This window comes from Taudactylus pleione, unplaced genomic scaffold, assembly GCF_031769625.1.
Source record: "Taudactylus pleione unplaced genomic scaffold, aTauple2 ptg000485l, whole genome shotgun sequence".
Taxonomy (NCBI): Eukaryota; Metazoa; Chordata; class Amphibia; order Anura; family Myobatrachidae; genus Taudactylus; species Taudactylus pleione.
In genome coordinates this window covers 6,987,717-7,013,328 of record NW_028284887.1, presented here as the reverse complement: position 1 = coordinate 7,013,328, position 25,612 = coordinate 6,987,717, and positions in this window count along the sequence as shown.

The window sequence follows — 25,612 nt, the reverse complement described above, 5'->3', positions numbered from 1 at the left end:
GGATTCTTATTCTTAGTACAGACTTCACAAGCCTGAACAAATTCTCTGACATACTGAGTCACCAATCAGAACAAGACAGTAATTCCAAGGTCCCAGAAATTCCTGGATGACCGGACACTTTGTTAGAATGAAAGGCTGGTAACACAGTACCTCTCAAATGTTCTGGATGCACAAAAGTCCCTCTGGAGTCTCATATGGAGCCTGACTGAGTGAAGACCAGCATAAATGGAAACTGTGGAGATAATAGGTATTTTAGTAGTAGTGGTCTCATGCTCCCGAAGGAAATTTCATGACAAGGCATCTGCTTTGAGATTTTTTGACCAAGGCCTGTAAGTAATTATAAAACTAAATTGTGTAAAGAACAGTGTCCAATGTGACTGTCTAGAGTTAAGTCTTTTAGCTGACTCAATATACAATAAATTTAATGTTGTTATGAATTCATCCAGTCTACGGCTGTTCCCCTCCTAGAAAGAGAAGATATTGTCACATATAGTCCTCATATGTATCAATAAAATGCTAACTTCATTTTCCATTTCCATTTCCCCAGGGAGAGGGTGGCATAAGTGGGGGCATAAACATAAAATATTTTTTATACATGCACATAACAACAGATTATAATTATTTGCTTTTGTTTAAATTTCCTACACTTAATAATATTTTATTAGAATTAACATTGTAAAACATTATAACATAAAAGTTGTATTTTAATTTGTATTATAAATTGTAGTCTAATTTCCTTGCTATTGTCTTTCTTTAGCATGAATGTGGTTGCCATTTGGTCATAAGGAACACATTTCAAATCAAGTCATTAAGACTCTTTACCAGCCTGCAGGGCTTCAGATGAGCCCCAAAAACGAATCTGTTCATTACAGCCGATACTGCTCCTCACATTTTTTACTCATGCCCCCTGTCCTCCCTCCCTTCTTTATTCTCAGTTTCACTTCCCAGTCTCAAATCTTGGAAATCCAAAAGAAAAAGAAAACAGGAACATGATGCTTGGATGTGATTATGGCCAGAGAGCAGAGAGTCAGTGCAATGCAGGAAGCTCAATGACTATGAATAAAGAATAGTAACAAACAACCACTGCTGTGGCTCAATTAGCAGAAGCAAAGGTCCACAGTGCACAAGGGCCCTCATTCAGAGCCGTACGCTCTGAGCAGAGCGCACGCTCTGAATGAGGGCCGGGCTCCATTTTCATGGAGCGTCCTCCTGGACGCTCGTATAGCTGTGGGTCACCACCCACAGGCTATACGAGCGTGTATTGTGATGGTCGCGATGGTCGAGACCATCGCGACCATCGAATTTGCGAGCTGGAGCCTGCGGTTGAGGTTTTCAACCGCAAGCTCCGGAGTGATTTTGGCTCTATCAGAGCCAAAATCACTCCCACTGACATCACTAGTGATGTCAGTGGGCCGGCTTCTGATGGGAGGCGTTCCCGTGGGAACGCCCCCTTCTGGGAGGCACGCCCCCTTCTGGGAGGCACGCCCCCGGCACGCCCACCAAAGGGGGCGTGCTGTCAATCAACATTGACAGCACGCCCCCTTTTATCGGACACAACGAGCGAAGGACTTTCCTTCGCTCGTCGCGTCTGGCGCATGCGCACGATGGAGCTCCCTCCGTCGTGCGCATGCTCAGTCCATAACATCGACCCACTTGCGAGCGGACAGCCGCTCGCGAGTGGGTCTGAATCAGGCCCAAGGTCCCATGATCTAATCATCTAATCCTATAAAGTGCATCAGTTCCCAGTGGCATCCCTACCTTTTAATGCACCCAGTGAGGGTAGCTAAGCAGTGTGCGTGGCATGGAAATATGAGGGCATGGTCTCATGACAAGGGGGCATGACCTCATTGGTGGGGACGAGGCCACGCACCCATACCCCAGTTTTAGTCTCTCGGGGGGTCCCGGAGGTACTGGCCAGTGTACTTGTAGTGCTGGCTCCCTTACTGTGACAGGAGCTGAGTGCTGCATGTAATTCTGTAGTGCAGCATCCGGCTTCTATCACTGAGGGGGAGTGCACTTTGGTGTCACCCCTCGGCAGGTGGCACTCCGGTGCGGCCCATACACACCTTGTGATACCACTATCAGTACCTTTTTTTGTGTGACTGTGACACAAACTATCACACCAGGGCACTCAAACTATTGTACTTGTTTCTCCCACTGCACTATCCTTGTGTATAGAGAACCCCACTCACCAAACAGCCCTGATCTTGTCGTCTGTATTCCCTGGTCCACGAGTCACTGACCACTATTGTTATATTCTGCACCTCATTTGTATAGAAATCTTACTGTGTGATTTTTCCCCATGTACTGACTTGAATTTATTGTAATGTTTCTGTGTTGTATTGTAACTGCCCTGTACAGCACTATGGACAATTTGTGGTGCTATATAAATTAATAATAATAATAATAATAATAATAATAATAATAATAATAATAATAATCAGCATCTAGATTGCTCAATCATATTTCACAGAGTTTGTGAACATATTATATATTTAAAAGGCTGCAGTTGGAGTGGGATGTAGTCAGGATCCCTATGGTTAGAATGTTGATGTTCACAATCACAGCAGATTCTGCTAGAAAGTATTATGCTGGGTACACATGGGCCGACATATGGGCCGTTCAATTGAACTGCCGATATATCATGTGTGCATCGGCCAGTGTGTCCGTGAATTACATCGTTTACAGATATATCGTATCGGCTGTGCTGCACACCTGATGCCCAATATATCTGCAGATACTGTATATTGGTGCATCGTGCTGTGTGTACGGGCAGTCAGAGATCCACCCGTACACTTGCTGCATGGGCTGGTGGTGATTGACATCTCAACTGGCCGGATGCTTGTAATTCCCCGCCCAGTTTTGACGTCAGTCACAACAGATTGGGCTGTTTTCCACTGGAATAATTACTGCAGTTCATGTGGTCCTATATTATTGGAATACTCTCTCTGCATATAGAGCTAGAAAACTGCCCATTTCTTAAACACTTTGGAGCCAATACAGAGTAAGCATTATGCCAGTCTGGCATATTTTGTGAGATTTCGCACATTGCATGCCCAGGTAATGGAAATGCGTAATTGCAAAGTCAAATGCAATTTGAATGTATTGATCCTGACCACCAAAGAGGGAGGATGAGGTTCCCACATAGGCAATCTGCACCAGCTACAGGGTAGGTGCTACAGTAATACAACATGATGATGACTGATGTCAACATGACCACATTGTTTCCCATTGGGTGATTGCCCAATCACCCGCACATGTGACAACACTGTCATCATTAATTGTACCCTAATCAGCTGATTGAACAATCAGATATTTGTGCTACCCTATGCCATGAAGTAAAGCATTTGGACAGGTAAGCTAATGTTTTTTCCTTTGTTTATCCTCATTTGCCCATTCATGTATCTTGCTAGATAAACTATTGCTGCAATCATTTAGCAATCTCTCTATGATGTCATATTGCTACACCAGTTCTCAGGTCTTTTATTCAGAAATTTGTTGTACCTAATATTTTGAAAATATTCTTTTATTTCCCTTTTGCCAACAAATACAATCACCCCTTCTAGAATCTAACGAGGAACTTGATTCAATTCTTTCTCATAAGTTCTATATTCATTTAGAAGAGGTAGACTGCCTCCTGTGTCAGATCCTGTGATCCTCTCCTCAGACATTTTGGGCCTAATTTAGAATCCGGCGTAAATGCAGCTGTGTTGGATGCTCGGAAGTAAATGCAGAGTTGGGCGCATCTATATGGCCGCTCCACTCCCATCCATCCTCTCCACTCTTAGCCATATCCTTGGTGCAAGAGATCAATCTAAAATCACGTTCTCCTTTCCAACCTCACTAAGCGTAACAAGTTGGGAGTGTAAAATGTAACATAATCTTTGTATTGACCTATGTATGTGCATTTTCTATTCATATACTGTATGCAATACAGGAATGTGCATCTTATGCAACTACAGTATTCTACAAAATGCACAAGAACTCATGCTATTATGGGGGCATTCATGAAAGCTTGGAGATAGATAAAATTATAAGTAATAAAGTACAAACCAATCAGCTCCTGACTGTCACTATACAGGCTGTATTTTACAAATGACAGTTAGTTGTTGATTGGTTGGTACTTTATCTCTCTGAAAGCTTTCATGAATACCCCCCTATATTTGCTATTATCTTATTTTTATAAGCCTACTTTAAATGCCTTTTGAAATATATTTCTTTTCTATTTATTTTTTAATTTCAATACCTTGGTAAGGTGCCAAAACTCTGTTCTAGCACTAGCAACATTTTTGCAAAGATAAGTTCAGCATGTAATAGTTTTTTTTTAAATAATTTGTATCTAAAACAATGATCTGTTCAGTTTAGATCCCTGCACAGCATAACACAGCATCACATTATTATCATACTACAATGAATTTGATGTAATGTAAATCTAATCTAATTATTCTTTGTAACGCCAACAACACAACAAGTTGGCAACTGTCATATGATTTTAAAATAAATCTACCTTTCTATGTTGGGTTCATGCAAACAACTGTATGCCTGTTAATTTGCCAATGTTATCATGCTAATTAACTAGCACATATTTTTGACTAAACAATGCTTTAAATACTGTAGGGTTAATTTAATCAAACATTTAATGGCCCTATAATTAATCTTGAGTCTGTTAATGAACCAAGAGCCTCAATTCCAGATTAATTTGATTTACTATGTACTGTAGGCTTGACTTGAAATTGAACAAATGGAGAGCTTGATACTGAACTGGCATATTTTAATTACAGAGTGACCAATTGCTCTCAGAAGTGCTTAAGTAGCAGGGATTGTGTTCTAAAAATTGTGATAAAATGTTTATCTATTGTGCACCTCTATTGATGTATATTTGTAAACATTCCAGTAATTATCAGAATGTTGTGATACAATATTATTGTGCATGATAAGGTTCTGCCTAGTTTTTAAATGCTCCATTTACAATTATTATATGTTTTATTCTCTTATAGCCTAGGGCAGTGGTTCTTAAGGATATCCATGCTTGAGCACAGGGGACCTAATTAGTACCTCAGTCAATTTGATTTAACCATCTGGACTCAAGCATGGATATCCTTAAAACCTGCACTGTAATGGCGGAGTTTGGGAAAACTCTGGCCTTGGATGTATTAAATCTGCTGTTTATTTATCTGCTTAACTTTATGAATTGTGATCAGATCACTCTGCCTTTCAGATTTTAAGTTAACTATTTATAATGGGGAACAATAGGACAGATGGAGCAAGTTTATTTTAGACAGACAACACAGTGTAACAGCACAAATAAAATGAGCAGCATTGTGCTGCATCAGCTCTATCTACTCACATATAGTACTACAATTATTTTTCAAAATCTATAAGTGAAAAATGACACAAAAATATATATAGAAGCAGTGGCGGCTTCTATTCTTCTTAATGAGCGGGCCTGCCCTCCATGCTGCTGTCCTGGAATCTAGATAGGACAGATGGATAGGCAGGGGAGTGGCTTCCAAATGGAAGCACTTGTTAATCTCGTTCCCATAGAACTGCCTGTCCTGTGTGTGATTAGCCGATAGTTCTTCCCATGGGTAATTGCAGCCACTACAGGGAATCCCATTGGCTTACTGGCAGATTTTAGTGGGTGGGCGGCTAGAGCCCTGGATAATCTTTATAGAAATATGGTGGAAACTAGTAACATATTTAACACTCCATAAACAACAACCAGAAAGCAGTGTTATATAGTCCTGGTAATCAAAACCATTGAATCCAAATTAAGGAGAATATTTATAAATTCTCAGAAGCAAATGTATTGCCCTAAATTATATACTGTACAGGCACTGTATACAGTGACACAGTTACTGGCTTATTTTATTGAATTTTGATCATTGTTAGTAAAAGTGATGACAAAATAAGTGAGACTTGCAGGTTTTAACAATTGGAGCATTTTTCTAAATATATTTGTATACTTATCAACCAGGAACAAGACAATACAGTGGTTGAAAGCAAGTTTATCATTACTGTGCTGCTGAAACTACCTGTCAACATGATACATTTCATAACCATTAGTCATGAAAGGCATAAATATTGAAGTATGTATTGGGTAACTTCCTATTCTATTCTATTCTACCTATACTATGTCTCTTTATAAATATAATCCAGATATTTTTTAGGGTTTTTAAGCAGAATTTTACATGTTTTTGAAATGGTCACTAGTGACACCAAGTCACTAGTGACACCAGGACAAAGAAGCTCATATGTGTCAAAATAAGTACTATGGTCCGAAAGGGCAGTAAAGAACAAAGGATATTTATAAACATTGTGGCTTTAAGGTGAGCACTTACTCAACTGTCCGCACATGAATATCTGCTAAAATGCATGGACAAAATGCATCGTTGCTCCTAAGAAGGACAGGAATAGTCAATAACACTGCTAAGAAGATATCTTGCAAGTAAGTATCCTGTAGTATCAGATAAACTTTTTATTCCATTAACCCTCATCTCCTACATGTCCCTATTTTGGAAGTGGAAAACAACTTGTAGCCACTAAGATCCCCAAATGTTCACTATTCAATGGTTATAAACTTCTTCTAGACATCTTATAACATGATACTTTAAGGAACTCCACAAAGTGGCAAAGTACCTGATTAAGTAACATGTGCACAGTTAGTGTTAACTCTAAAATCTGATTTCATACTTGAGAAAAGTGATCTAAAACTGTGAGTGTGGAAAAAAGTTATAGACTAAAAGACAGTTACAGTCAGATAGTAGTATTATACAGCTGCTTCCTTAATGCTGTAGCACTGTAGAATTATTCAGCTGCTTTCCATGGTCCTGAAATAATCAGATGTTTGATATTTCCTTAGATACTCAGATCTGAAAGTATTTTCTTAAAATAAAAGTATTATTATTACATTTTATATCCAATAAATTATGTTTGAGGCAGTGGTGTGTTCAATTCTAACAAATCTGAACAATGGCCCTGATTCAGACCCACTCGCAAGTGGGCGTACGCACGTTCGGCGTACGTAAAAAAATATTTAAATTCAAGCACTCGCTCGTATTTTCGTACGCAGCTAAAAAACCGCCCCAAACTCAGGCGACCCCTCCTCTAACTAACGAGCGTGCCAAATAGCGAGCGTACATCCCCGAAATGGCTTGAAGGGAACGCACGCACAAGTACAAACCGGAAGTGGGAATGTCAGATTCCGATAACCTGCTCGTTTTTTCTGCCTACCTCCCTCAATCGTATCATGGCAATCAATGTATCAATTAGCTTTTTTTTTTTTTTTTTTCAACACAATGCAATAAACTTTAATCTTGTCCGTGTTTGTATTTGCTCGCAGAATACATACGGCTGAAACCTTCGCTTTTATTGTTCAAAAGACATGTTAGCCCCAATTAAACAATTGTTCTATTTGTTTGTCTCCCCACAATTTTTCTGTGGTTAATTTCTTTATTTAAATTTGCTTACGCATGTCACTGCATCAAGCCTATCATAACTCTCAAGAGATTTGTGGCCCTGTCGAACACATGACTCATACACTAACCAATAGAATTTGTCCTGTTAATTTCCCAAATACATTAGCCAATCAAATTTTTTTGGGGTGCTTTATTAAAATTATTTTGTCAAAAAAACACCATTGCCATCATGAGATCCGCCGCATTCACCAGGCGCGAACTGCTGGTGCTGACGGAGGTGATGGACAGGCGGATCACCAGTCAGCCTCCACCCATCTCCAATAGGCGCAAGCGTTCCGCATATGCGGAGGTATGTCGACGCCTGCGCTCCTTCGGCTCACGCCGACATATTGGCCAGCTGGAGCGCAGGTGGTCGGACCTGCACCGGCGGACGCCCCGCTTGCTGACATGCTATCGCATGCAGATTGCGGAAAGTAAGTGTTCTGGACTGTGGTTTTCAAGTTTATCTTGTGGGCCCTAACTGCGTGTGCATGTCTTCATGTCTGTCCTATTGAGTCATTGTAGTCATATCTGCATGTGCATGTTTTCATGTCTGTCCTATTGATTATTATTATTTTTTTTTTTTTTGGATTCCTGTTGAAACTAACCACAATATTTTTCTAATTTTTTAGGGGCCCAGCAAACACTACGGCGGCATCGCCACACAAGACGCCGGTCCCGGCCCCTCTCTCCAACCCCCAATTCATCGATTACCCCCTCCTCCCCAGACTCTGTGGCCAAAAATTCAGGCCTACTTCCCCTCCAGCCCAATTCCCCCTCTCCTCCATCCGTCCCTCCTCCAAATACCCCCTCCCAGGATTCCTCAAACCCCTTGCCCCTAGGGTTGGGGAATGTAGCCACCTCCGAGGTGGTCCAGGGAGTGGCTTCTGGCTCTGTCATTTTGGAGAACGGTATGTTTTTAAAGTTTATTTTGGACACCACAAACTGTTTGTATGTAATCATGTGTCGTCCCAATTTTTGGTGCCTTTCTGTCTCCTTAGGGTATTTTTGGGGCTTGTCTTTACCTGTTCCTGCTGATGTCACCATACACATATCACACCTGTGTGCCTTTTTTTAGGGCCCTTGTATTTTTGCCCTTAGACATTTTGTGGTGCTGGGTTTTATCCGTGTAATGTTTTTTTGGCCCACAAGCTTGTAAGTTTTGGTTTGCTTGTTTTGTGTTTTTTTAGAATGTTGCTTCATTATCGATTTATTAATCCCCAAACTTTTGTCACCCACAGAGGAACAGAGGCATCGGGAAGAGCCCGTGAATTGTGTGGGCCATATGTGGGAGCAGGTCACCGGGCTTATACAGGGCCTTGACCATCTGTTGTTCCTCTTTAGGAATTAGTTTTTTTTTTTTTTTTTTTCCATTTGTTTCATAATAAATCAGTTTTAAATCAAGCTCTTTCTCATGCGTTTGGAGTAAATCCAAGATTCTTTACACTGACATAAGTAGACTCTTCAAGCAAGGATTGCCACAGAATCTCACTACAGATTGTGTGTTGTATTTTGAAGGCAAACAGGCACAAGAAACACCTCCCAGTACCAATGTCATTGTCTTTTTTTGTGGTGGTCAACATGATAGTTTACACCATTTTTCAGGTTCCTATTTGGTGGCCAAACTGCTTAGGACAATCTTATGAAGGCAACTGATTGTACACGATTCCTTGTTGTGTTGGTTAGTACCCCGAAAACATATTACATTTTAGCTCCACTTGCTTCATTACTGGGTTACCCCTTAGGTAAAATTAACGTTTGGGAGTTTGTTTACACTTGCTTCTAACGTGCCCAAAAAGGAAACAAATTACACTCTCCAAATGTATATTCACAACAGAAATCAAAATACAAAGTGGTCACTCTCAAAAAAAACACACAGTGATAATCAGAAATACACCACATACCAAAAACACGAAACAAACACACAACAAATCAAGAACTGGTTGACGAAGGTCCATGCCCACATGATTTCAAAAATATGGCATTGCAATATTGGTGTCAGAATATATTCCCGAAGTTTCAACATAAAGGTTTTTGAAGGGTAGCAGGAAGTAGTCATCGTGGGAGTGCCAAAGATTATGCAAACAAACAGAAGACGGTGCAAGAATTAATAAATAAAAAGATGAACGTTAAAAAACCATAACACATTGGGTATACACACTGTTGTTTTGTCAATAATTACCTAAAATATCGGGCCACCACATCATCGCGTATGGCCCCCCCACATACTGACCTCCGACCAACCTCGGGGGGGCCATCCTCAGGTAAGGCATCCTCTGGCTGCATTGGAACACCACTCCTTATGGCGATGTTGTGAAAGATCCCACACAGGACCACAATTTTCGAAACCATATCCGGCAAATACATGAGCTCGCCACCAGAGCGGTGGAGGCATCTGAATCGGCCTTTTAAAAGGCCGATACAGTGCTCCACCACTTGCCTGGTGGCTGTAAGTGCGGTATTAAACGCACTTTGAGGACCTGTTGTGGGAGCCAAATAAGGATTGAGCAGCCAGGGCATGCAAGGGTATCCACTGTCTCCTGTGAAAAAGAATAGACAACATCAGGATCACTGTGTATCAAGCTTAACATTGTTATGTACTAAAGGTCTACACTTACCTAGAAGCCACGCATCACCAGCTTGTAGGTTGTTTAATTTGTGCCATATCCCTGATTGCCGGATGACGAAGGAGTCATGTGCACTTCCTGGTAATTTTGCATTCAGGGACAGGATCTGGAGGGAGGCATCACATACCACCATTACATTCAGGGAGTGATAGTGTTTCCTGTTTCAAAATATGGCCTCCAGCCGTGCTGGAGGCTGAAGTGGTATGTGAGTACCATCCACAAGCCCTATGATGTGTGGGAAGCCAGCTATTTGGTAAAAATTGGCCTTGGCCACACTAAGGGCACCCATATCCAAAGGCATTTGAATAAAATGATGGAGGTGCTTGAAAAGTGCCTCCATCACTGCCCTCAGGATCCGGGAAAAGGAGGATTGTGAGATGCCCGCCACTATTCCCACCGTTGTTTGAAACGATCCTGAGGCACAGAAATGTAACACCGCCATAATTTGCGTAAGTGGTGGTATTGCTGTTGGACTGTCAATTTGCCGCTCAAGATCACTCTCTATTAATGAGAGAGTGTCTATGATGATTTTGGGAGGAAGACGGTAGCGTCTTAAAACCTCATCATCGGGCATTCCAAAAAGGGTGACATGTGTTCGAAATATCTGGGGCCTTGCACGCCTACGATGCCTATGCCTGGGACGAGATTGAGGTTGGTCGGCTTCCGGGAGCATGGCCAGAATAATCCCCCCAAGATCAACCTGAAATGGCAAGATTGGAATGTAAGGCTTTGGACCCACCCCAAAAGAAAATTAAGAACAACTTAGCTTGATGATACCATCCATTGCTGCTTACATGCCGGGGTATTGTCATGATACGTCCAAACTGAAATTAATCACAAAATTAATTTGACAAATTTTACTCTGTGCATTTATGTTTCTAAATTTAGTGCTAGACAAAACTTAAAATATGTGAAACACACATTTGGGCAAAGAGCAAAACGACATTGCACACAGTACATCAAAATGGGTTGAAATGTTTCCCAAAAAAGCGAAAGGGCAAGCCCAAAAAACTTTACAGGATTAATAAGCATTTAAAAATGCGCTAATTAGTTCGCAAATACAAGTTAATAAACAAACTGAGAAAAATGCGCTAATTAGTTCGCAAATACAAGTCCCAATAGTAAGTAGTAAAAATGCGCTAATTAGTTCGCAAATACAAGTCCCAATAGTAAGAAGTAAAAATGCGCTAATTAGTTTGCAAATACAAGTCACAATAGTAAGTAGTAAAAATGTGCTAATTAGTTCGCAAATACAAGTCACAATAGTAAGTAGTAAAAATGCGCTAATTAGTTCGCAAATACAAGTCACTATACAAACTGAGAAAAATGCGCTAATTAGTTCACAAATACAAGATAAAAAATGGACTTACCAAGAGCAAATATATAAGAGTTCAAATCAAAAGGTCTTTGGGTCCGAAATTAATAAAAAGCTAAAAGATATGAAATTATGGATCCAAAAATTAAAAACAAGAAGAAACACAATGAGACACCAATAGAACCAAAGTTAGACTTCACAAAACTTACCAAAGCAAGAAACGAGGCCAAAAAAAAAAATAGCAAAAAAGAGAACGGAAAATAAAAACGCAAATCTAGCTAACAAAATAAACTCCAAACGCCAACTCCTTTATCCGCAAACAAGAAACTCCAACCAAGGTAACCTCCAACAATCCAAAAACGCCACCTCGACTCGAGACACACCAAGCCATAAATAGTGTTTCGTTTCCCGCACAAATTAAGGAGGGATCATAGGAACGCACAATCAATGATGCGGCCGCAAAATAAGGACGCATGTATAAATACGTCACGAAAACACATTTAAATTCTGGTGTATTTCTTGTTTGGACCTCAGACATGGCGACAGACCAGGGAAACAATGCCCAAGAGTCAGGCGGTAAGTCTTTCATGCATTTTGTATCAATGATTAATTTGAAACATAAGATTGGGCAAGTTGTGAATTTGTGAAATCTGAATATTTACACAAATAGGTGAGGAGGATGACATGGAAGAGGCTGCTGGGCCCAGTATTCCGGCCAAAGCTGCCAAAAAAAAAAGGCAGCCACATTTCACAAGAAAGGAGATGGAGGTTTTGATACAGAAGTGTGTGGACATCCTGCCACAGGCAGACAGGAATATGAGTCTAAGCCAGAAGTGGAGAATGTGGGAAGAGGTAGCCGTTGCTGTCAATAGGGTGGGTGATTATGTCCGTCTAGCCCGGGATGTGAAACGGCGGTAAGTAAACACTTGCCCCCCCTAAAAACAAACACCATTTTAAACAAAAGGATAATGGCCTCCATTTTTTCCCACAGATGGGCCGACTTCAAATATCGGCTAAAGCAAAAACTCGCGGACAGGGCTAGGCATGCAAGGGGGACAGGTGGGGGTCCCACCCCTGTGTCATTGGAGTTGACGGATTTAGAGCTGGCACAGGGGTGTGTGCAGCCTGTGGAGGTGTTTGGCGTGTCCAACATGGATACGGACATGCCAGACTTTGCGGCTCCTCATGTTGTCCCAGGTAAATCTTTTGATGTCACCAACTCTGAAATGTTAGTGGGCCAATAAGTAGATTCTAATGTGAGTCTTTTCTCATTTTTCTTAACAGAGACACAGGCAGATGAGTCTGCTCCAGAGGGGAGCCTTGGCCGCCGAATTTCTGCTGGCTCGGCAGGGGAGGAACCAGTACATCCGGCTGAGGACCCTGCAGAAGCCAGTCCAGGGCAATCCCCCTCGCAGGCAGTGGCCCTCCTCACAGAACTCAATTTCAAATCGGATTTCCATACAGAGATTCTGCAGAGGATGGACGCCAGTCTGGTACGGGTGGCTGAGGCCCTGGAGCAAAATGCTGCGGCCAACGAGACCATTGGTCAGGCCCTGGCAGAAAATACCAGGGCCAACATCCGCATCGCCAATGCCCTGGAGCAGCTCGTTCGCCAGCACATGGTGGAGCCGACCTCCCTTCCTGCCGGAACATCAGGATCCTCCACCTCTGGCACAACATCAGCCAATCCTCCAAATGTGCCTAGCCCTGTGCCTAGTCCAGAGGCCACAACATCTGCCTCTGGAAAGGCCAGCCCGATGACATCCCGGACCCGGTCTGGCGCCCTCCCTCCCCCATCTAAACGGGTGAAAAAACGGTGACAGCAATGGCGACTTTTCCCACACTCCTTCTGTGCTTGGCTCATATTCCTTTCTGGTCAAAACTTCCCTCTCCTTTCTTGTGAAATGTTTTTAATTTTTTGTTGTACGTTTATGTCTACAGTTATGTTGGGCCAATTTGTTTGATTTTGGAAATGATCTTTGCAAAAAAAAGATGTCCCCAAATTTTTTTTTATTTTAGTTTTGGTTTGACCAATAAATTGACGCCAAAAATCTGACATTGTATTGTGACATTATTGTAGAAATGGGTTACATTTAATCCTTGGCCAAAAGGCAAAAACTTGCCAAAAAAAAAAAAAAAAATTAAAAAAAAAAAAAGGGCTCTTTAAGGAACGTTAACAAATTATTATAACGAGGCAAATTCAAGAGGCAAAAATATAATGGTGTGAAAATTAAAACATGATGACATTATTGTTACAATAGGCCCTAACCACCAAATTGAGGCCAAAATAAACCCCCACAAATGTACGCAAATTGATTGTTGTCATCCTGACATTAGCAGCTCTGATTTCCACCTGCGTACAGTTTTGTGCTATCCCAAAAAACTGATTTCAAAACACATACCAAGCCGGTTTTCAATCCAACACTAATTGCTTTTCAAATCACCCGCGATTAATCGCAACAACATTGTGGAGTCCCGGGACGGAGGAGAAGGCCATCGCCAATGTGGTCGAGTAATCCAGACCCTAAGCTGTGCGAGCATTTTGAAGGGAAAGAGGATCATCCAGTGACGTATGAGTCTGTCCGAACACATTTTACGCTCGCATCTGCTAATGTATGTACGCCCCAAAAACGCCTCGCCACGCCTGCGTTTTTCCATCTCCACCCCCGTCAACACCCAAAAATGCCCTGTTCTGTCAATCACATTTGACATGTCACTTCCTGTACGCTATTTGACGAACGAGACCAAAAAAACTCGCTATCTGCCGTACGCACATGCGCAGTGTTACACCGACGCATGCGCGGTTATTCAACATCGGAACGCAACGAGCGTACTGCTGTTTGCGAGTGGCTCTGAATGAGGGCCAATATTTTATTTTAAATAATGTTTTATGTGGCTGTTGAGGAATTAGAGTTGTGACTAATCAATGTTTTCCAGACTATCAATTTTGTGGCTAATATTGTAACCTTAACTCTTCTTGCATTAGAAAATTTATTTTATTGGACCACATAAAAATTGAAATATGATGGACTAATGCAGTGCTCAGGAAATGTATTCCCATATTTATTACATTAATTTGCCCTCTGGTAATAGGGGACAGTTTCCCCCACTTGAAACATCACATTCATCTAAATAAATACACATTAACCAATTCCCACTGCCTATACTCTAGAGAGGTCAACTCCATGCTGATCAGGCAAAGGCTGAGTCTCACTATTACAAGAGAATCCAATGCTGTGCATTTCTATGTTCTAGTGGAATCAGCCTAGTCTTGTCAAACACTGGTGCTGTTTTTAGCTTTTTTAGTGTAACCACATGCTCCTTGTCCCCCAGCATTAGCTGTAACCAGAATTTGCTGTGCATGGTTGTGCTTTGTCAAAAACTACAGAGTGACAAATGAGTTTGGTAGCCACTAGTCATTTAAAAAACCCCATATCACAAAAAAAAGAATAAAGCATACTAGTAGTATTTATTATGGGACAGTTCACTATATCAAAATTTATTGTATGAATTTCAGCTTTCACGTTTATTGCTCTTACATTGCTTTGCAATGCTAATCATGTACCACAAACAATTATCAGATTATTGTTCTCTAAGTATGGCTTACAGTAGCTTGTAGTCTGTAATACAGGGGTGTATCTACCCCTTGGCCAGGATGGTACTCATCAGGGGTGCTGGCCAAGGGGGGACACCACCCAGCGGTGCCACCTGCTGCCAGGGGAAAAATCAGGGCCGCTGATTATTACTGTGGTGTGTGGTCTGGGACCAGGAAGCTGCAGGTGCTTGCCGGTGGCCAGGGGCATAGTGAGGGTGGAGGTGCTTGTAGCAGTGCCAGGTAGCCCCGGACCACACGCAATGACTGTGTGTGACATCAGGTCACCTAACTTCTTGGATCTTTGGCTGAAATTTCCAAGGAGTCATCAGACAGCCCCATCTCACCTATTCAGGCCCGCCCCTAGTCACAGCAGCGTCATCAACACAGCAGGCAGCTGGCCCCTGCTGTATACCCGGCTCCCTGCACTGCCTCATATTGATAATGACCGCTGGCAGTGGGCTGTGACTGACAGAGGAGCCAGTGAGCAGCACTCAGAGAAAATGACAGAAGATGGCCCTGGAGCACCTTTATAGCATTGTTAGCAAGTTACATAAAGTAACTACTGCTGGGGGGTATCTGATCCTGGGGAGCACAAAATGTTGGATCAATGTGGATTGGGGGAGCACATAATATAGTGTGGGATGTGGAAAGGATACAAGGGAGCACACAGTGGTTTAGGGGAAGGGGAGCACTGTGTGTGAGTGAAGGCGAAGGGGAGCATAGTGTGTGTCAGATGTGTATGTGGAAGAGAAGCACAGAGTGTGATATGGATGGAGGAAGGGGAGCAGAATGTGGCATGTGGATGGGGAAGGTGAGCAGAGTGTGGGATGTGGATGGAGAAGGGGTGCAGAGTGTGGGATGTGGATGGAAAAGGTGAGCAGAGTGTGGGATGTTCATGGGGAAGGGGATCAGAGTGTGGGGTGTGGATTGGGAAGGGGATCAGAGTGTGGGATGTGGATGAGGGAAGGCGAGCAGAGTGTGGAATGTGGATGGGAAAGGTGAGCAGAGTGTGAGATGTGCATGGGGAAGGGGAAATGAGTGTGGGATATGGATTGGGAAGGGGATCAGAGTGTGTGATGTGGATGAGGGAAGGGGAGCAGAGTGTGGGATGATGGGGGAATTGGAGCAGAGTGTGGGATGTGGATGGGGGAATGGGAGCAGAGTATGGGATGTGGATGGAGAAGGGAACCAGAGTGTGCGATGTGGATGGGGATGGGAAGCAGAGTGTGGGATGTGGATGGGGAAGGGGAGCAGAGTGTGGGATATGGATAGGGGAAGGGGAGCACAGTGTGGGATGTGGAGGGAGAAGGGGAGAACAGTGTGGGATGTTGATTGGGAAGGGGAACGGAGTGTGGGATGTGGATGGGGAAGGGGAGCAGAGTGTGGGATATGGATAGGGGAAGGGGAGCACAGTGTGGGATGTGGAGGGAGAAGGGGAGCACAGTGTGGGATGAGGAGCCCTTAGTGTGTATTACTGAAAAGTTGCAAAGCTGAAACCACGGTCATCCCAGCAGAAGCTGTTATGACCTTTGACACCATATATCAGGATCACAACTTTTGAGAGACACACACTAACAGCGAGACAGAGATTGGGCAGCTAAGTGTGCTGTTTGTGATGACTATGGGGTGGCTTGTGGGTGCAGCTCATCCTGCGCACCCTGGGGCAGAGCAGCTACTGACGTCGGTCAATGTGCCCTCCCCTTAGACAGAAACTAGTGAGTGAAGGTGGGTCATTTTTTGCCAATTAGGTACAACATAGATTCTGCTCCAATACAGTTGTAGTAGAGCAGCTGAAATTCACTCAATGTTATCTTGATATGATGTACTGGTACCAGAAGAGTTACTATACTTATTATTCCTTTTGACTACTGGCAAGTGGCTAGCACATCTACTGGTCACTAATAAGAGATTGCACCATCTTATTTATATAATATTTAATATCAATATTTCTAAACTAATTTTTGTGTGATATTGGAAGTACTGTAACTGCTTATTGGTTCAGAGCCGTTTCATTCACTCCATTAAGAATCAATATAATAATAAGACATACAGTATCAAACTAGACAAAGATCATTCCAGAAGCTTAGACCCAAAATGTAGCTATTAAGAAAAATCATTGACAATCAAACAAAAGGGAACTGATAGTTTAAACCATTATGTCAGAAATCCATCTAGCCTTGACATGGTAAATGAGGAGGAAAATAGCAAAATTGAACATGCAAATTCTGTTGAACAAATTAATTCACACATTAACATCCCTCCTCCATTAGCAGGACCAGCATCTAAAAATCAAAAGGACATAATGCCGTAATGTAGTGTCCCTGAAGAGATTTACATACATTTAGAGGCACCAACACAGCAGCATTTAATCAAGCAAGGCATTTATATGTTGATGTTGCAAATGTAGAAAAGCCGTACTTGTCAATGCTACTACATAACTGACAGCTTAATATGTGCAATCACCCATTTTTATAGAGCTAATGGAAGAGTCTGATTCTTACGATAAATGCTAGTGGTGCAGAGAATGTGCTGATATTTTAATATTTGTTCAAATGTAACTCTAAGTATCTTTAAAGTGAGGTAGTGATAATAATATCCAATAAACTAGCTTGCTTATTTTTCTCCAGTCATTATCTCCAAGAATTACATCGTCTTCCTTCTTCCCAAGCATATACAGTAGTATGCCTGATCAGGAAACCATTTTGTTGATGGCAAGGAAAATCTGCTCTTCAGTTCATGATTTTTCATGAAGTGAAGAGCAGATTTTCCTTGCCATCAACAAAATGGCACTGAAAACATGCTTGATTGTGCAACATTATGCCATCATCAGCTATGGTACGGATTATTCTACTGTAGGCTGCTTTTTGGGGTAATTTGTAGATAAAGATGGGCAGTAGTTTATGTGTATTGGAGGAGATGTACTAAGAGGTAAAGTGGAGAAAGATAAAGTTACAACCAATCAGCTCCTGTCATTTTATGGTCTGTGTTTGAAAAATGACAGGAGCTGATTGGTTGATACTTTATCTCTCTCCACTTTAACTCTCTCCAAGGCTTAGTACATCTACCCCTTGGTTCTGGTATATGCTCCTGCTGAATGATATAATGTGACATTCCATTCCTTGCTTAAAGAATGGGTTGTTGTATTGTAGCATATCCAAGGGAGGTGTTCCTATCATTTACAGGAGTGGGAGTGAAATTAAATAAATGTCCCTACCTTATTTTGTGGTGAATGGGAAAAATTGCATGCTACCCTTGTAGGGAATATCTTGCTCTACTCCATATAGGTAGATCTAAAATAACTGGATTAATTTGGGTATGTTAAGCATGATATGTGTACAAATTGCAGCACTATGTGAACAAAGCTATAATCATCATGATGATATAATTGACAAATTAAAATGGGACGTAAGCATTTTTATTGTGATTGACCATGTAGTATAAACTATACAGTATATGTTTAGTTTATACTATACATATACTGTATAGTATAAACTATATAGCAGACTGGCCTAACACACACTGTGATATATTCTAGATGCCAAATTAGCAGAGTGAAGTCATCATTTCCGACTTTCAAACAGATTTGATTTCCATGACTACTGTAGTTTTTCCTGCTGTTTCCTTCAGGCCCAAAAGATTGATAATAAGCTTTAATCTTTGGCCTTAATTAACTTGTACAGTACTCGCACTTATTAAAAAAGATGTCAAATAAAAAAAATGAACTGTATCAGAGATGCCCTTGCTGAAGTCTGATTTATTTTTTTACTGGGTTACTTCATTAAATGAGAAGGCTCAAAAAATATCAGCTACCCTCCCCCGAGCCAAAAGAATACATATAATTAAAACCGTGGATGAGAATTTCAGCAACTTGTTTAATCACAGTACAGAGAAAGAAGGTAATTTCTAAGCTGTCTGGGCATAATTAGTGTAAAATTCCATCTTTAGTCTTAGTTAATCATTACAAGGTTTTAAATGAGGAATACATAAGCATATGTTTGTATTTACATTATTTGGGCGAAAATAAAATGTAATTTTCAATATATAAACTATTTTAACTTCAAAAGTAGACTAAAATGCCAGCTTAGACTTTTTTATATTATTATTATTATTATTATTATTATTATTATTATTATTATTATTATTATTAATAAATTGCTGTCGTATTAGTGCATCCATTTTTTTTCAGTTTGTTTTTGGATCTATATTTAAATGTATAAATCACATTTATTTTTTTACATTATCTTGGCTTGAACAAAATACAAAACCTTTACAGCATTTAACCTTAAGTTATTGAGCAGAGCCAATGTCATGCACATATGATCTTGTCTCTTAAGCTGATATTGGGTGGGGAATTGATGTGCAGATACTAATCTTGTGCACCTAATGAATGCACACATATTACAATTCTCTGACAAATGCTTCTACCCAGTTTGTTGATAATTTTTCACCTCAGAGTTGCATGTTGAAGAATCTGTAACTGTTTCTCAGCAATCACTTCTGTCTCAGAATCACCTAGGTCTCCTTTCATTATCTTTTTTTTGTTTGTTTTTACAGAAGATAAAGAATGGTGATATAGAGCACAATTCAGCCAAATGTTATTTAGATATAATATGTGAAGTTCAAGGAACAATTTCCGGACTCCATCCTGCACTCACACCTGTGTGGAGGCAAGCACTTTCTCCATACTCCTCTTTATAACCACAATAGAATAGTAAGAGTAAGGGTAAAGTTGGACATACATCTGTTTCTGCATTTCTGTATTTCTGTTGTTTATAGCAATTACTACACTTTATGCCAGGAGAGGTAGAATGGGACAGTAAAGGTACTCCAGTACATATTAATATTATGACTATCAGCAGGGGAAACCTATGTTATGTTGGCATTCAGAACATTGATTTAAAGTATGTTGACTAAATAATGTCAAAATGTACATTTCTACATTCACAATGCCAACTTGTAAATTGCCGACAATGCCATAATGTCAACATGTTCACAATGTCGACATCTATCCCTAACCCCTAATGTTAACGCTAACACTAATGTCTACATTTTCACTATGTTGACATGTCAAATGTTGACATTTTTTCAATGTCAACATTTTCCAGATGTTGACATATTTTTATTATGTTGACATTATTACATTCAACATTCTAGTCTCGACATTATGAATGTCAACACAGTGAATGTCGACTTAGAGAATGCATACCTATCAGCAGAACTACTTACAGGTAGCAAATTCTCATTGGCTGAATACATATTGACACCTCTAGATGATTGTACTTTCATTATTAACGTTGCAGCTAAAGTCACATCTGTCTGTTCACATTAATTAGCTGGCATTTCCATTTTGTCTTTTGTAGAAGGTTCACATTGAAAGGGCAAATTTAATTTAAATAGTATATGTATAAGTCTGTATGTAAAACATTTTATGAGGTGCATGCAAGTTTTTTGCTAACTGTCTAAAACTTCTGACAGTTAGCAAAAAATAACTTATGTATTAACTGCTAACCTTGACTTGCCACATGGCTACACTTTACTACTAACACTGACATGTGACATCTCTACACTTTACTACTAACACTGCCGTGCCACATCTCTACACGTTACTACTAACACTGCCATGTCACATCTCTACACTTTACTTATAACACTGCCGTGCCACATCGCTACGCTTTACTACTAACACAGCCATGTCACATCTCTACACTTTACTACTAACACTGCCATGCCACATCTCTAAACTTCATTACTAACACTGCCGTGCCACATCTCTACGCTTTACTACTAACACTGCCATGCCACAACTCTACACTTTACTACTAACACTGCAATTCCACAAATATACACTTTACTACTGACACTGCCAAGATGGGAAGCAATCGGGAAGCCGACTGCCTAAATACCGGGAGCCGGCTTCCCGACTGTCTTATCCCGGCATGGGTGAAATGCCGGGCATCTAGATGTAGACGCCCGCATTTCCCCGACGCCGGGAGACCAGCGACCCGCATCACGATCGTAGCGATGCCGGGCGCCACGAGCAGACAGCCGCGGGGGGGAGAATTAGGTTTAGGGCTCCCGGGGGGGATTTACGGTTAGGCACCCCCCTGGGAGGGTTAGGGTTAGGCAGTGGGGAGGGAGGGTTAGTGTTAGGAACCTCCGGGGGGGACTTAGCGTTAGGCACCCCCCCGGGGGACTTAGGTTTAGGCAGCGGGGAAGGGGGTGGTTAGGGTTAGGCACTTAGAGGGGGGATTAGGGTTAGGCACTTGGGGGGAAGTTAGGGTTCGGCACCCCTAAGGATGGTTAGGGTAGGTTAGCAGATACTTACCTAGCCATGATCGGGATTTCCAGCGCTGTCGCGATTCGGCTGCTTCACACTCTGCTCTTGTCAGGCTGCCGCTGACGGGAATCGAACCCATTCTACACTTTACTACTAACACTGCCATGCCACAACTTTACACTTTACTACTAACATTGCCATGCCACAACTCTACACATTACTACTAACACTGCCATGCCACAACTCTACAGTTTACTACTAACACTGCCATGTCACATCTCTACACTTTACTAATAACACTGCCATGTCACATCTCTCCACTTTACTACTAACACTGACATGCCACATCTCTACACTTTATTTATAACACTGCCATGCCACAACTCTACACTTTACTACTAACACTGCCATATAACATCTCTACACTTCACTACTAACATTGCCATGCCACATCTGTACACTTTACTACTAAAATTGCCATGCCACATCTGTACACTTTACTACTGACACTGCCATGTCACATCTCTAAACTTTGCTTCTAACACTACAGTGCCACAACTCTATACTTTATTACTAACACTGCCATGCCACAACTCTCACTTTACTACTTCTAGCATGCCAAAAATCTACACTTTACTACTATCACTGCCATGGCACATCTGCACACTTTACTACTAATGCTATCCATGCCACATCTGTACACTTTACTATTAACACTGCCATGTCACATCTCTAAACTTTGCTACTAACACTGCCATGCCACATCTCTACACTTTAGTACTAACACTGCCATGTGACATCTCTACACTTAAATACTAACACTGCCATGCCACAACTCTACACTTTACTAATGACACTGCCAAGACACATCTCTACATTTACTATTAACTTTGCCATGCAACATCTGTAAACTTTACTACTAACACTGCCATGTCACATCTCTAATCTTTACTACTAACACTGCCATGCCACATCTCTACACTTTACTACAAATTCTAGAATGCCACAAGTCTACACTTTACTAATAACACTTTCAGGCCACATCTGTACACTTTACTACTAACGCTAAACATGCCACATCTGTACACTTTACTACTAGCATTGCAATGCCACATCTGTACACTTTACTACTAACACTGACATGTCACATCTCTACACTTTACTACTAACACTGCCAGTGACATCTCTACACTTTACTACTAACTGTACCATGCCAAATCTCTACAAATTAGTACTAACACTGCCATGACACATCTCTACACTAAACTACTAACACTGCTATGTCACATATCTACACTTTACTAGTAACACTGCCATTCCACAACTCTACACTTAACTACTAATACTGCCATGCCAAAACTCTACACTTTACTACAAGCACTGCCATACCACAACTCTACACTTTACTACTAACACTGCCATGACACATCTCTACACTAAACTACTAACACTGCTATGCCACATATCTACACTTTACTACTATCACTGCCATGCCACAACTCTACACATTACTGCTAACACTGCCATGCCACATCTGTAAAGTTTACCTCTAACACTGCCATGTCACATCTCTACACTTTACTACTAACACTGCCATGTCACAGCTCTCCACTTTACTACTAACACTGCCATGCCACATCTCTACACTTTACTACTAACACTGCCATTTCACATCTCTACACTTCACAACAAACATTGCCATGCCACATCTGTACACTTTACTACTAACATTGCCATGCCACATCTGTACACTTTACTACTGACACTGCCATGTCACATCTCAACAATTTACTACTAACACTACAGTGCCACAACTCTACACTTTGTTACTAACACTGCCATGCTACAACTCTCACTTTACTACTATCTTGCCACAACTCTTCACTTTACTACTATCACTGCCATGGCACAACTGCACACTTTACTACTAACGCAATCCATGCCACATCTGTACACTTTACTAGTAACAAGGCCTTGTCACATCTGTAAACTTTACTACTAACACTGCCATGCCACATCTCTGCTCTTTACTACTAACACTGCCATGCCACATCTCTGCACTTTACTACTAACACTCCCATGCCACATCTTTACACTTTATTACTAACACTGCCATACCAAAGCTCTACACTTTACTACTAACACTACCATATCTCATCTTTACACTTTAGTACTATCACTGCCATGTGATATCTCTACACTTTACTACTAACACTGTCATTCCACATCTCTACACTTTAGTATTAACACTGCCATGCCACATCTTTACACTAAACTACTAACACTGCAATGCCACAACACTACACTTCACTGCTAACACTGCCATGCCACATCTCTACGCATTACTACTAACACAGCAATGTCACATCTCTACACTTTACTACTGCCACTGCCACTCTACACTTTACTACTAACTCTGCCATGCTACAACTCTACACTTTACTACTAACAATGCCAAATCACATCTCTACACTTTTCTACCAACACTGCCATTTCGCATCTCTACACTTTACTACTAACACTGCCATGCCACATCTCTGCACTTTACTGCTAACACTGCAATGCCACATCTCTACACTTTACTAGTAACACTGCCATGCCGCAACTCTACTCTTTACTACTAACACTGCCATTCCACAACTCTACTCTTTACTACTAACACTGCCATGTTAAATCTCTACACTTTACCATTAACACTGCCATGCCACATCTCTACACTTTACTACTAACACTGATATGCGACAACTCTACATTTTACTACTAACACTGCAATGCCACAACTCTACACTTTACAACTGACACTGCCATGCCACATCTCCAAATATTACTGCCAAAACTGCGAAGCAACAACTCTACACTTTACTACTAACACTGCCATGCCACAACTCTACACTTTACTACTAACACTGCCATGTCATATCTCTATACTTTACTACTACCCCTGCCAAGCCATATCTCTACACTTTACTACTGACACTGACATGCCACATCTCTACATTTTTACTACTGAGACTGCCATGCCACAACTCTACACTTTACCTTCTAACACTGCCATGTCACATCTCTAAAATTTACTACTAACACTGCCATGCCACATCTGTACACTTTACTACTAACATTGCCATGCTACATCTGAACACTTTACTACTGACACTGCCATGTCACATCTCTACACTTTACTGCTAACACTACCATTCCACATCTGTACACTTTTCTACTAACATTGCCATACCACATCTGTACACTTTACTACTAACATTGCCATGCCACATCTGTACACTTTACTACTGACACTGCCATGCCACATCTTTACACTTTACTACTAACACTGCCATGCCACAACTCTACACTTTACTACTGACACTGCCAAGACGGGAAGCAATCGGAATGAGTCTGCCTAAATACCAGCAGCCAGCTTCCCAACAGTCTTATCCCGGCATGGGTGAAATGCCGGGCGTCTAGATGTAGATGCCTGCATATCCCCGACGCCGGGCACTGTAAGCGGACAGCCGCAAGGGGTAGGGTTAGGTTAAGGGCTCCAAGGGGGCACTTAGGGTTAGGCACCACCCGGCAGAGTTAGGGTTAGGCTAGGGGGAGGGAGGGTTAGGGTTAGGCACCCCCGGGGGGGAATTAGGTTTAGGCAGCGGGGAAGGGGGTGGTTAGGGTTAGGCACTTAGAAGGGGGATTAGGGTTAGGCACTTGGGGGAAGATAGGGGTAGGCACCCCTTAGGAAGGTTAGGGTTAGGGGGGTTAGGTTAGGTTAGCAGATACTTACCTAGCCATGATCAGGATTTCCAGCACTGTCGGGCTTCCGCTGCTTCACACTCTTCTCTTGACGTGCTGCCGCTGACGGGAATCGAACCTCCGGCCGCCCATTCCACCAAGACACATCTCTACACTTCACTACTAACATTGCCATGCCACATCTATGCACTTTACTACTAACATTGCCATGCCACATCTGACACTTTACTACTGACACTGCCATGCCACAACTCTACACTTTACTACTGACACTGCCAAGACACATCTCTACAGTTTACTATTAACATTGCCATGCCACATCTGTACACTTTACTACTAACACTGCCATGTCACATCTCTACACTTTACTACTAACACTGCCATGCCACATCTCTGCACTTTATTACTAACACTGCTATGCCACATCTCTACACATTTTATGACTAACACTGCCATGCCACAAATCTACACTTTACTACTAACACTACCATGTCACATCTCTACACTTTACTACTACCACTGCAATGGGACATCTCTACACTTTACTACTAATACTGACATGCCACATCTCTACACTAAACTACTAACACTGCTATG